The 6,000-nt window shown below is 40.5% G+C and overlaps 1 protein-coding gene across 9 annotated transcripts in view; it reads right to left on the reverse strand.

Annotated features, from left to right (window-relative positions):
• The window catches only part of LOC144604398 (poly(rC)-binding protein 3), a 148,151-nt gene extending 142,698 nt beyond the window's left edge, over positions 1-5,453 (reverse strand). For all 9 annotated transcript variants that reach the window (XR_013548723.1, XM_078418831.1, XM_078418821.1 and 6 more), the window contains exon 1: positions 5,243-5,453. The gene's annotated coding sequence lies outside the window, so the exon portion shown is untranslated. The remainder of the gene's footprint in view (positions 1-5,242) is intronic.
• Positions 5,454-6,000: the final 547 nt, after the last annotated feature.

A 6,000-nucleotide genomic window follows, 5' to 3' on the forward strand; every position in this document is an offset into this window, starting at 1 on the left:
AACTCGATGATCCAATGGTTGAGGGGGCTGCTGATTCCTAGGTTCAGAAATTTGAAGATCGAGTTTGGGTGGGATTCTGGTGTTGAAGGTAAAGCTATTGTTGATAAATATTAGTATAATGCAGGTGTCCTTGTTGTCTAGGTGTCCCAGTATCGGGTGATGGTGCACATTATGATGGTGGAAGCACTTCACGATTGTGGATGTCAGAACTACTGGATATCCATCATTCTGGCTGGAAGTTTGTGACCAGTGATATTCCACAGGGATCTGTGGTAGCTTCTCTCTGGTATGTGATTTAGAAAACTATGCATAAATGTAGATGAAATGGTTAGTAACTTGCAGATGACACCAAAATTGGAAGAGTTGCAGTGAGGAAGGCGGTCAAAGGATACAGTGGGATTTAGAATGCAGATACAGATGGAGAAATTACAGATGGAGTTTAATCAAAGCGAGTGTGAAATGCTGCACTCTAAAATTTGTTTATCTTCAAAAACATTCCAAAAACTAAACCCAAATTACCACAGCTTTGATTTTAGCAATCAACCTTCTTAAATAAAGCTTTAGGAAATGCCCTTCACAAGTAGAGAGGGGAGTCACAGTGGTAGACACAAAATGCTGGAGTAACTCAGCGGGACAGGCAGCATCTCTGGAGAGAAGGAATGGGTAACGTTTCAGGTCAGACCCTTCTTCACAGTGGGGTGAATTGAAGATACTGTATGGTGATATAGGGTCTAGTATTATTTATAATTTGCACAGATGGCATTAATCCACATATATTAATAACTCAATGGAGTACATCACAAGGCATTTTGCAGTATCATTTGAGTTGTCACCACCTCAAACATGAAAGATTTGTTCCTTCTAAATCCATGTTTACATCTTCATTCTGGATAACTTGTGCAGATAATCAATTTAAATTAATTTTTACACAGTGGATTTGCAAATGCCTGTGCATGATCTCACTGCTTTTAAAATAAGAGTGCTATTTTTTGCCTAGCACCAATCTATTAATACCTTCTCAACATTCAGTGATTACTGGTGCTTCACCAATCAGTTCAAATAGTCCCCTTTCCAAGCATGCAGCTTTGCAAGCATATATTTTGAAAAATGGACAATACTACAATTATAGTAACCCTTCAGTAACAATAATCAAAAAACAATATTTTACTGTGTGAACACAGAAAAAGAATATTAGACTAATCTACAAAGATAGATCTTTACACAACATTGCCTTTGTAAATTATTCACAAGATTGGAAGGAACCAATTTTGATTTTTTGGTACTCTATGGAATGGCGGGACTGTCATATGTTGAAAGACTGGAGCGACTAGGCTTGTATACACTGGAATTTAGAAGGATGAGAGGGGATCTTATCGAAACATATAAGATTATTAAGGGGTTGGACACGTTAGAGGCAGGAAACATGTTCCCAATGTTAGGGGAGTCCGGAACCAGGGGCCACAGTTTAAGAATAAGGGGTAGGCCATTTAAAACGGAGATGAGGAAAAAACGTTTTCAGTCAGAGAGTTGTGAATCTGTGGAATTCTCTGCCTCAGAAGGCAGTGGAGGTCAATTCTCTGAATGCATTCAAAAGAGAGCTAGATAGAGCTCTTAAGGATAGCGGAGTCAGAGGGTATGGGGAGAAGGCAGGAACGGGGTACTGATAGAGAATGATCAGCCATGATCACAATGAATGGCGATGCTGGCTCGAAGGGCCGAATAGCCTACTCCTTATTCTATACTCCCAACTCCTATATATTCTATACCTATTCTATACTCCTTACTCCTACTCCTATAGACAATTGTCTATTGTCTAAACAAGGATAAAGCTACTCTGTGTTCATAATTATTACCATTATTTTCTTAAGCCTCATTTCCTTGATCTCAGAAACATCTTTATCAGCCAGACATTGTATTACTGCACTAGTCAACAGCAAAATCAAACTGTATGTCGTGTTACTTGCGAGCAAAGCACTAATGTAAATTCCTTGTATGTATACATACTTGGCTAATAAAATGTATTCAATTCAATTCAAATTTATTCCATTCAAAATAGGCAGACTCAGTGGTGTCAATCATTGCTAACTTCATTCAGCAAACACCACCTGCTGCAAGGAACAAATCCTGTTAAGCAAATTCATTCTTTTCATTTCATTTCAAGTTTTGGAGAAAATATATTGAGTTTTCTATGCTTCTTTAAACCAGAGGACCTATTCAATAATATTTCTGGAGGAACTCTGCCAGTTGACCAACATTACGACATACCTCTGGAATGTCGTATTATTTTCCGTGATAACATTCTTCCCATTTTATAAACTATGCCCAATTATAATATGAATATACTGGGTTTACATTTCTCTTGGGAGATGCATCCTGGATATGTGCCTTCATTTTCAGAATGTCTGCATCCATGCCTGCAGAAGATGGCAAGGTCAATATTTCATATCCTAAAATGTTGTCATTATGCAGTAGTTAGATAATGCAGCAACTCAGACTATCAATTGTGGGGAACAGGTTGGGAAGCATAATATATTAAGATGAGAAGACCTTGGGGAGAATAAACTGGTTTACTAACACATGCAAATGATATTAGGATCAAATAATAGAAGAGGGGGGAAAATAATCATGATCAAAGTCAAACATTTCCACACTAACAAAGTATTATGACAAATGAATGCAAGGATAAAACTCCAAAAGATGGTTTGATTGAGAGTTTAGATGGGAAGGGGTGGAAGGAAATGGGGAGACATTTACAGTCAATAAGGAAAATCAATATTTTTCTTAGCTTCAGAAACATCTTTACAGAAGTTTGACAGAAATGCAGCATATCTATATACTTAATACTTTTTAAGGAAACTAAACACAAGAAAAATGAACAATATGCCAAATTAGTTTTGTATTTCTACGTGCAAAATGTTACACACTCAAACCCCCAAATTGAAAAAGTAAAATATTGATTACACAATACTGTGGTTGTTAACCAGATAAACATTGTTAAATGCAATTTTATGTAGACATAGCGATTTAAAACACAGATATAATACTTTGAATTATCTGGATTTTGTTAAAGAAATTGTTTGGATTTAGTTTTTTTTTTAAATTGTAAGGCAGAATTGCAGCTGAAGGTTTGCCAACTATCTAATTTTAATTTGAAAAATATCCAATTAAAATGATCTGCAACTAGTTAATAGTTTGTTAAATACGTTTTGCTTCTAACATTACAGTAAGCTTACACAAAATCAGAAAAATCTCAATTTATCTGCCTACCTTAACGTTAGTCGTACTTAAAGCTACAAAGATCTTGTACACAAATCTAACCTACTAGTAAATAAGAAACTTGTTTGCTATTTATTAAAATTAATGATTTAATAGTTTCAATTTTTTTTTTTAAATCATGGATTTTTTAAAAGTTACAACACACATTTCCCTCTTCTATAATTTTAAGAAAGATATTAGCCAAAATGTAAAACACACGAAAAACAAATACTTTTGTTATAAAATCTTTTCCCTCACACTCAGTTTTATAATTAATATAAAGTGACATATGCACATGAATATTCCTTTGTTATCCATTCAGTTTAAATTAACCATGCCAGACAGGAAAAGTGACATCTTTTGTGGAAATTGGAATAAATATATATTTTTTTGTTTGTTAACACCCCTATCCCTACTTTGTATTTTTAAAACAACGTTAGAGACATGGACTGGACAATTTAAATAAAAGTTTATAAATAAAAGTTATTATTTTCTCTTTTGTTTGTCACCAATGTTGGATTAATGCTAATCCAAGACCATTACCTTAATGCAAGTTTCTATTTGGACCCATTTTTTTTAAGTGTTCCGTCCACTCCTACTATGGCTTTTAGTTATTGCCATTTTATGAAAGCTCATGTTAACTGCTTGCTTATATATGACCTTTGCAATTTGAACACCCAAGGCAGTCGTTCCAATTAGCACCCAACCTGGCAATGGTGGTAACACCAATTTATCCCTGCTCAGACACCACAGAACCTAATGTCAGGACTGGCAAACCCATCGCCCACTTCTCCGTCACATCTGAAAGTAGCCACATCATTTATTAAAGTGGCGCTGAAAGTAAAGCCGAGTCAAAATTAAGCTGGCAAGCAAGAATTGCGAATCACCAAGATGATGTATTACAGGCAAGTTACTATTCCGACAACAAATATATTAAGATGATTTAAGATAATCCTATAAACTGGTTGCCTCTTGCCAATATAACTCAAATATATTTTTTTAGAATCTGCGCATCGTTGTCGATGGAAGAAAACATATGCGATCACATTTGTTCTGAAGGGCGCTAATATTGAATAACATTTTAATTAAACGTATCAACGGCGATACGAAGCATGCAGGGGTGTGAATTCTGTCAAGCCACACATCGCGCTTGATCAGAACAAGATAAACACTAGCAGCACTTAAATAAAAATAGGAAAATGATAACAATCAGTCTTGAAACTGCTTAATATTAATATTTAATAATGGGAGTCAGTTCAGATTATAACCATTTAAAATTAAAATGAGAACCGGACGATCATCTTTAATAGATTTGTGATATATTAAGGGTTTTATTAAAATTCATCCCAGTCAGCAGCGTATTTAAAGACAATTAGGGAATGACCAAATGAGTTTGGCAGCGATTTTTTTTTAAATCTGTGAAAGTCAATCTGCCGATGCGAGTAAATCATTAATAACGAGTTCTTCATAAAATGCGCAAACAGACGAAAAACCAATTAACTAAATTCCCACAACTCAGGTCATTTTGTTGTAGCCCCGCAAACCTTTTGCCTTGCGTTAAAATGTATCATCACAATTAATTTCAGCTACTAAATAATGGCAAAGAAACGTGACCATTTAAGCAACTGAAATGTTAGTTTATTATAAACGACATTTGCATCCAGCTTTATTGGAGATTTCATCAGCAGGGCCCTGTTGATTTGACGATATCACAAAAGTTACACCAACACCTGCTGTAACTCACTCACGGACACGCGCGCCCCCCCCCCCCCGCCCCTCCGCCCCTGCGCGCTCCCGCTCCGCCCCCGCCCCTGCGCGCTCCCGCTCCGCCCTCTCACTGGGAGGCGGCACGCGTGGATGATGCTGAGTGAGAGCACGAAAGGGGAAAACAACTCACTCCTGACAGTCAAACACACACATTCACGACCGATGCCCTCCAAAACAACACACAGCTCCACAAAAAGAGGTGATGAAAAGACAAACTCACCTAAGCCGGATTACACAGGAGGGTTTGGGGGAGGGTAGCAAACGTGGAGGGGCAGAGCAGAGGAGGGAGCGGAGATGTGATGACCAGAAACAAGACAGTGTCGGGGTCTAAACAAAGGTACAAGTCACTGATAGACAACAGCGCAGCTCTTCCTCACGCTCCTCTGATTCGTTGACATTGTAGATGCTCTCCTGCACGGATGGAAGTCGGTGCAAGACGAACCGCCCACTCTCTCCCTCCCGCCCACTCTCTCCCTCCCTCCTCCTCCCCCTCCCCTCCTCCTCCCCCTCCCCTCCCCCTCCCCCTCCCTCCTCCTCCCCCTCCCCCTCCCTCCTCCTCCCCCTCCTCCTCCTCCTCCCCCCTCCTCCTCCTCCCCCTCCCCCTCCTCCTCCCCCTCCTCCTCCCCCTCCCCCTCCCCCTCCTCCTCCTCCCCCTCCCCCTCCCCCTCCTCCTCCCCCTCCCCCTCCCTCTCCGCCACCGTGACTGCGCCCCGCCGCCGCCGCTCGAGATTCAAACCCAACGCCGGCGTCACGCGCGCCGCCAGCTCGTGACCGGACTGACTCGGCTCCGCTCGCGCTGCCCCTGCCCCTGCCCTGCCGGCGGGGCTGCCCTCTCGTTGGCGGAGGGACATCGCTCCATCAGCCGCGGGCGCACGGGCAACCCCAACCCCTCCTGCCCGCGATCTCATTCACCGGGAGCTGCCTGCGGCGGGAGGGACCTCTCAGGGCTGATGCTGGCTGTGAACATCAGAGTGATTT

This window comes from Rhinoraja longicauda, chromosome 2, assembly GCF_053455715.1.
Source record: "Rhinoraja longicauda isolate Sanriku21f chromosome 2, sRhiLon1.1, whole genome shotgun sequence".
NCBI classification, from domain to species: domain Eukaryota; kingdom Metazoa; phylum Chordata; class Chondrichthyes; order Rajiformes; family Arhynchobatidae; genus Rhinoraja; species Rhinoraja longicauda.